This window comes from Macaca fascicularis, chromosome 5, assembly GCF_037993035.2.
Source record: "Macaca fascicularis isolate 582-1 chromosome 5, T2T-MFA8v1.1".
Lineage (NCBI taxonomy): Eukaryota > Metazoa > Chordata > Mammalia > Primates > Cercopithecidae > Macaca > Macaca fascicularis.
Window position 1 is genome coordinate 19,074,789 of NC_088379.1, and position 8,149 is coordinate 19,082,937.

The 8,149-nt window shown below is 37.1% G+C and overlaps 1 long non-coding RNA gene across 2 annotated transcripts in view; it reads left to right on the forward strand.

The window, feature by feature from the left end:
• The window catches only part of LOC135970885 (uncharacterized), a 440,877-nt gene extending 433,337 nt beyond the window's left edge, over nt 1–7,540 (forward strand). For both annotated transcript variants that reach the window (XR_010586762.1, XR_012435305.1), the window contains one exon: nt 7,450–7,540. This is a non-coding gene — a long non-coding RNA (uncharacterized lncRNA). The remainder of the gene's footprint in view (nt 1–7,449) is intronic.
• The last annotated feature ends 609 nt before the right edge of the window (nt 7,541–8,149 follow it).

Genomic DNA, 8,149 nt, shown 5'->3' on the forward strand with positions numbered 1-8,149 from the left:
TCTTGGCATCTACATCTTAGAGGACCCAAGCCAACACAGAAAGTGAGCATTGAAAGCTATTATTCTATTCAAGAGAATTTCTTCAGTTCAACAATATTACATGACTAGTTGTAAATTTAAAATAATCAGAAAACATATGGTCTGAAGTTCAACTGTTTTTCCTCAAGGAAAGCATCAAAATAAAGACATTCATTTATTCCCTCATCTATTAATCCATTCATTCAATTAAAAAAAATGGTCATTAAAACAGACATGGCTCATACACAACAGATGAAGTGCTGTACCAGAATAAGATGGCCTTAGTCATCATAAAGCTTACAGTCTAATGTAGCAAGTCTTAAATATTTTGTTGTTGTTTTTTATGGGCCTCCTGGGGTGTGATAAATGCTATGGACACGGTCCCCAGAAAATTCATATGCACATAGGCATATAAGAACATTCTGAGGCTGGGCACAGTGGCTCATGCTTATAATCCCAGCACTTTGGGAGGCTGAGGCAGGAGGATCACTTGAAGCCGGGAGTTCAATACCAGCCTGGGCAAAAAAGCAAGACCACATCTGTACAAATCATGTTTTAAAAAACAAGGCTGGTGTAGCAGTGTGCACCTGTAGTCCCAGCTGCTTGAGAGGCTGATGAGAGAGGATCGCTTGAGCCAAGGATGTTGATGCTGCAGGGAGCTATGACCATGGGAGTGCACACCGGCCTGGGCGACAGAGCGAGATCCTGTCTCAAGAAAAGAACATTCTGTGTAAATACTGGAGATTTCATGAACATAATTCTAACAGCTTGAGTTCCTCCTTTGTCCTGGTTCATGTGGTAATCCAGCTCTAGTAACTACATTCCTGCCATGTTCTTCATACCCAGGTTCCTACTTTCAGTAACTTTACTATAATCCAGATTCTCTCAATCGAGCATAGTCTTTTCTTCCTTCCCATAGAGACTAGAAAACAATCTCTGGAATAGAGCCTGGCTTCTCCAGAATTGTTATTTTGCTTTCTGGGATTTCTCTTCATGACAGACAAGGTATCATTTTTCAACTGTGTAATTCCAGCAGCCTCCTAACCCTTCTCTCCAATATCTCCTTATTCTGTTCTGTCATTCTAAAACCAGATTCTGTTAATGTTCATGAAGCACAGATTTGCACATGACCCTTCTTTTATCAATCAGATTCTCCTGTCCTTGTGCCCATGGAAGAAGGCACATTGAACTCAATCATTATAAACATCCTCCACATAAACTTCATGTTCCAGAGAAACTCTAGTCTTTGCTTGTCATTGAAGACAATGCTCATTTTCTTGCCTCAGTGGTTTCTCTCAACTAAAATGCTTTCTGTCCTCTTTTCTGATCATCTCTGTCCATGTGTTAAGGACTGAATAAAATGCCCACTCTTCCATGGTATACAAGCAAGGGAAGTAATACGAGTTGAAATAAAAGTGGTTAAATGGAAATGGAAAGTAAAGAATTCATGTAAGACCTATTTTAAAGGTAGAAGTAAATGTACTTAGTTTCTGATTATATGAGGATAATATTAAATATTAATAAAAACTGCCAATTTGTAGCACTTACCCTGTATCTACCTCTACAAATTGTGTTCTACATGAATTGGTTATTTTATATAAATATCCTGGACAGGAAGTTGCTATTATTATCCCAGTATATAGATGAGAAAATAGATCCTTACAGACATTAGTAAGCGATTTAAGGTTTCATAGCTTCAAGAATAAAGTTGACATTTTAATTCAGGTATGTCTAACCTATATTATGGTCTTAACCATGAAGATATGACTTGAAGGCTTGTAGCCTGAGGGAATTGGTAAAAAATTGTGAGAGAAATAAGCAAAACAAATTTTCTTTTTAAAATATTTAACTTTGAAACATTTAAATAATATGTAGAAAGAGACATTCACCAGATAATTGCAATCAGAGAAATGGAATTTGGGAAAGGTATTGATGGAGATTCCAAAAACAACGGAAACAAAAACAAATATTGACAAACGGGACCTAATTAAGGAGCTTCTGCATAGAAAAACCAATTATCAACAGAGTAAACAGGCAACCTACAGAATGGGAGAAAATATTTGCAAATTATGTATCTAACTAAGGTCTAACTGCCAGAATCTATAAGAGACGTAAACAAATAAGCAAGCAAAGAAACAAAACAAAAAAATGGGCAGAGGACATGAACAGACATTTCTCAAATGAAGACATATACACCGCCAACAAGCATATGAGAAATGTTCAACGTCACTCATCATTAGATAAACATAAACGAAAACCACAATGAGATACCATCTTACACCAGTCAGAATGACTATCATCAAATAGAAGATAACATTCTGGTGAGGCTGCAGAGAAAACAGAGAGCTTATACACTGTTGGTGGGAATGTAAATTAGTTCAGCCACTGTGGAAAGCAGTTTAGAGATTTCTCAAAGAACTTGAAACAGAACTACCATTCAACCCAAAAATCTCATTACTGGGTGAATACTCAAAAGAATATAAACCATTCTACTATAAAGACACATGCACATGTATGTTCACTGCAGCAGTATTCATAATAGCAAACACATGGAATCAACCTAGATGCCCATCAACAGTGGACTAGATAAAGAAGATGTGGTACAGATACACTATGGACTACTAGGAAGCCATTAAAAAAAAGAATGAAATTGTGTACTTTGCAGCAACGTGGATGGAAATGGAGGCCATTATCCCAAGCAAATTGGTACAGGAGCAGAAAACCAAATACTGCATGTTCTCACTTATGAGTGGGAGCTAAACATGGAGTACAAGTGAACAAAACAGGGCACAATAGACACCAGGGCCTGCTTGAGAGTGGAGGGTGGGAGAAAGGTGAGGTTAGAAAAACTACCAACAGGTACTATGCTCGTCACCTGGATGATGAAATAATCTGTACACAAAACCCCCACGACACACAACTTACCCATGTTACAAACCTGCACATGCATCCCCTGAACCTAAAATAAAAGTTGGAAAGAAAAAAAAGTTATTTACTTGAAATGAAAGATAAAGTTCTAAGAGTAGGTGCAGCAACAAATGAGAGACCAATAAAGAAAAGAGAAGGAGGCCAAAGGCTAATATTCCGGAAAAACTTCCATGAATAATGATGAGGAAAAAAATGGAAAAGGAAGACAGGAGAAATTCATGACAGATTCCAGGGCCAATAGTGTCATAATATGGAAGTATGTTGTAATATGGAAATGGTAATATGTTCCAATATGGAAAAAAATTTGACAATCTAAGGTCAGAATATCTTGGAGGTCCCTGAACAAGAGTTACAGTGGAGCAGTAGCAGTTACAGCTGGATGGGAAGAGATTAAGGAGTTATATACGGTAATACCTGGCTTGATGACGGGGATATGTTCTGAGAAATGAGTCGTTAGGTGATTTTGTCATTGTATGAGCATCACAGAGTGTACTTACAGAAACCTAGGGGGTATAGCTTACTACACACTTAGGCTGCCTGGTATAGCCTGTTGCTCCTAAGCTACAAAGAGACACAGCATGTTACTGTACTGAATACTGTAGGCAATTGTAACACAATGGTCAGCACTTTTGTATCTAAACATATCTAAAAATAGAAAAGGTTCAAGAAAAATGCAAGATGAAAAATGTGCACCTGCATGTGGCACTTACCATGAATGGAGCTTGCGGGACTGGATGATGTTCTGAGTGAGTGAATGGTGAGCAACTGTGAGGCCTAGGACATTATTGTACACTACTGTAGATTTTATAAACACTGTGCAATTACACAACATTTACTTTAAAAATTTCTTCAATGATACACTCACTTGCACTTACTGTAAATTTTTTAAAGGCTTTTTGACTCTTTTGTAATAACACAGCTTAAAACACAATGTACAGCTGTGAATGTGTTTTGTTCTTTATCTTGTTACTCTAGAAGCTCATTCTATTTTTAGTTTTGATGTTTTTTCTCTTTAAACTTTTTGTTAAAAATTAAGACATAAAAACATACATTAGCATCGGCCTATACAGTGTCATGATAAATATCAATATCGCTGTCTTCCACCTCCACATGTTGTCCCACTGGGAGGTCTTCAGGGGCAATAACATACATAGAGCTGTCATCTCCTATGATGACAATGCTTTCTCCTGGAATTCCTCCTGAAGGACCTGCCTGAGGCTGTTTTACAATTAATTTTCATAAGTAGAAGGAATACCCTCTAAAATAATAAAATATATAGTATAGTAAATACATAAATCAGTAACATACTCATTATTATCAGGTACTTCTATATGACTGGCAGCATAGCAGGTGTGTTCACACCAGCACCACCACAGACACATGAATAATGTTTTAAACCTTGCCATTGGCTGGGTGCGGTGGCTTACGCCTATAATCCCAGCACTTTGGGAGGCCGAGACGGGTGGATCACGAGGTCAGCAGATCGAGACCATCCTGGCTAACACGGTGAAATCCCGTCTCTACTAAAAATACAAAAAATTAACCTGGCATGGTGGCGGGCACCTATAGTCTCAGCAACTCGGGAGGCTGAGGCAGGAGAATGGCAGAGCTTGCAGTGAGCCAAGATCACGGCACTGCACCCCAGCCTGGGAGACAGAGTGAGACTTCGTCTCAAAACAAAAAACAAAACAAAACAAAAAAACCATGCCATTACAATGACTACAATGTCACAGGTCAACAGGAATTTTTAAACATCATTATATTATCATGGGACCACCACTGTATGTGCAGTCTGTCATTGACTGAAACGTGGTTATATGGAACGTGACTGTAGATGATTTGACTTTTGCCAGAGAAGGAAGCTTTTGCTTCATGTGGACTGCTTATTGGAAAAACACTCTTTATGTGTCTTTAAGTAATATCTACTCCCTCTCCAAACGGTGTCCCCCATTCTAAGAGAACTTTCCAGGTAATGGAATGTATCCATGTCTTCACAACTATCTTTCCTGCTCACTGAGTAAAATAGCACATTCTTCTGGGACAGGATTGGTCTTTTCCAATTGAATTATACAGGCTTGAAGTTTTCACCAGTTAGTGTCCAAATGACTATTATTCCACTGAAAATGTTCTTCTACTACTGTAATTTGTCAATTCCAGTACTACTTGAAGGTTACTGTGACTATATATATTACACTAGACTGCAAAGTTTTTGAGGACAGGGACAATGTAATATTATCTCAATACCCATTAACCAGCATAACTATCACAAACACAGACATACACACATACACACACACACACACACACGCACACACACACACACTCACACACCCCTTCACCTCCAGTACCAAACAGAATACATACACTAGGCATTAAAACATCATTGTTGAATGAACTTATAAATGAATAAGAATGAAGATGAATGAATGAAGAACTTGCTAAGTGACAAAGATAAATAAATACATTTGTGGAGACATAAAGAGAAATTATATTTTATGTAGCAAAGCTATCTGATTAGTACATAGACTAAAGGGATACCTAAAATAAAACAGGTTGTCTAAAGATGAAACCTCTATTGTGAAATATGCTACTTTATATAGTATAAGTATCCAAATAAAGTTGCCTTCGGTTTAGTCCAGTGTAGTCTTTCCTTGGCAGTACATTCATCTACACAATCTCTGAACTACAAAATCTAACATTACACACTTTTAAAAAATTATCTTTCACTGTATTAAAAATGGAAACTCTCTGAATTGGTAAATGTTCTTGACATTATTCTCTTCTTTGGGTAATAGCCTTTGTACATCTGATTTATGATAACATGTATTTCACAACGGATTATTGCATTGCGTCAGCCAGAATAAGCTAGATTAGGTTTTGATAACAAACTCTAAATCTCAGGGGCCTAAAACAACAAAGATTTGTTTCTCACTCATGTTGCATGTCCATCTAGGGCTCTGCTCCTGTGGTCTTTGATTAGGACCTCAGGCCAGTGGACTCTGTTATTGGGTACATCCCACTTAACAGGAAAAGGCACATCGTAAGTCATCCAGGAGCTCTTCTCCAGGAGGTGACACATACTATTGCCACACAGGACTTTTTGACCAAAGCAAGAATCATCTTGTTAGGCAGGAGATATTTCTGTTTCATTTTATATTTTAGAATATTATATTAAAATGAGCTATTTGAAAATTTTCAGTCACCCAACTGGTGTTCTTTGCTTCCTTAATGCAAGGAATATTTTTGGCAAAAAAATAAATTTTTTCTGGCAGCAGCAGAAAAAAAAAATCCCTCATATACCTATTCAGACAACTAGTATAACATTTACAAAAAAAAAAAAAGAAAAGAAAAACCCAAACACACAGAAAATAACAAGTTGACAAGGATATGGAGAAATTATTACCCTTAGATCTTCTTGGTGGAAATATCTGCAGTCACTATGATAAAAAGTATAGCGGTTTCTCAAAAACTTAAACATAGCATTACTAAATGATCCAGTAGTTCCACTTTTGGCACACACTACAAAAACTTTAAACCAGGGACTTAAACAGATATTCATACATCAAAATTCATGGCAACATTATTCACAATAGCCAAAAAGGTAGAAGTAACTCAAATGCCCATAATGGATGAATGGATAAACAAAATGTGCTGTATACACACAATAGAAATCATTCAGTCTTAAAAAGGAAGAAAATTTGGATGCATGTTACAACCTGGATGAACTCTGAAGATTTTATGCTGAGCAAAATAAGTTGAACACAAAACGACAAATATTGTGTAATTCTACTTACATGAGATGCCTAGAGTAGTCAAATTCACAGAGACAGAAACTAGAAAAAAATGGTTACAAGGGGCTGGGGGAAGGAAGGGAATGAGGAGTTAGTATTTAGTGGGTACAGAATTTCAATTTGGAATAATGAAAAATTTCTAGATAGTTAGTGCTGATGGTTGTACAACAATATGAAACTACTTAATGCCACTGAATTACACATTTTAAAAATGGTAAATTTTATGTTTTGTGTATGTTATTGCAATAAAAGCGAAAAATTGAGGACAGGAACATTTCTTCTGCTTTCTCTCTGGCGATTTTCTAGGGCCATTTGTAATATTTTATTTCTACATGTACCTGAATTCTGGCTTCCGATAAATGAGGCAGACTCAAGAATTTGCTCCTTGGATACCATTAATAATTCATAGCATACGAAAGACCCAAGAGAGAGATTGGTTCTGATCCATGCTAGTTGGAATAAAGGAGATCCCAATATTAAAAAGATATGACTTTATTCCCAAAATCATGAAACAGATCATACCATTTACACCAACATACTCACAGAGTGAAGGTTTTATTTCCCAATGATTCTCCCTAAAACAACCTCACTATGTATGATCTATGATGTGTGTGTATCTGTCACAAACTTTCAAAGTTAGACTGCAGAATTAGCAAATCTAGGACTACAGGCCTAGTGAGCAAACATCTACGCATTGTTTACTCCATGCCAGACTCAGCACAAAGCCCGCGAGATGAAACACAAGAGGCATGAACACAACCCTTGCCTTTGAGGAACACTTGCACTGATGGCAGAGATGGGTGAGTGAATAACTCATAATAAAAGATGTCTTTGGTGTTGTGGCAGGCCAATTAATTCTGCATGGAAGGGTCAGAAACAGCTACACTGGTAACCTGAGGAAGGTTTAAAAGGGCAAATGGGAATTGGTCAAATGAAAAATGGCCGATGAGATGAAGGGAGTTGGGTTGGCATTACTAGCAGAGGGAACAGTACTAGGAAAGACAGGAAGGCCTTGAAATGCTCTGCATCCCTCCGAGACAGCAAGTCTTCAGCTGTGATTATAAATGGAGAACCTGGTGAAGGTGGCCTGAGATCAATCCAAAGGCAAACCAAGGCTGCAATGTGAAGGTCCTGGAGCAATACAGAATCCTTATGATAATCTAGTTTTTGAAATATCCATGTTGCTCCTCATAAACATCAATGATCTCTGCTCTTTAGATATATTAAGGATGTATAAAAATATCCATAAATCTTCACATGTCCTTATGATGGCTGAAATACAATACTCTCGGAGTTATTGCCAAAATATGTGAAAAATAAAATAGGCTGTATTTATATGCCACATAAAAATATTTAAAATGTAAGCCATTTTCTTAAACAAAGAGATGTCTATTTTTCTTGAATAGAGAGAG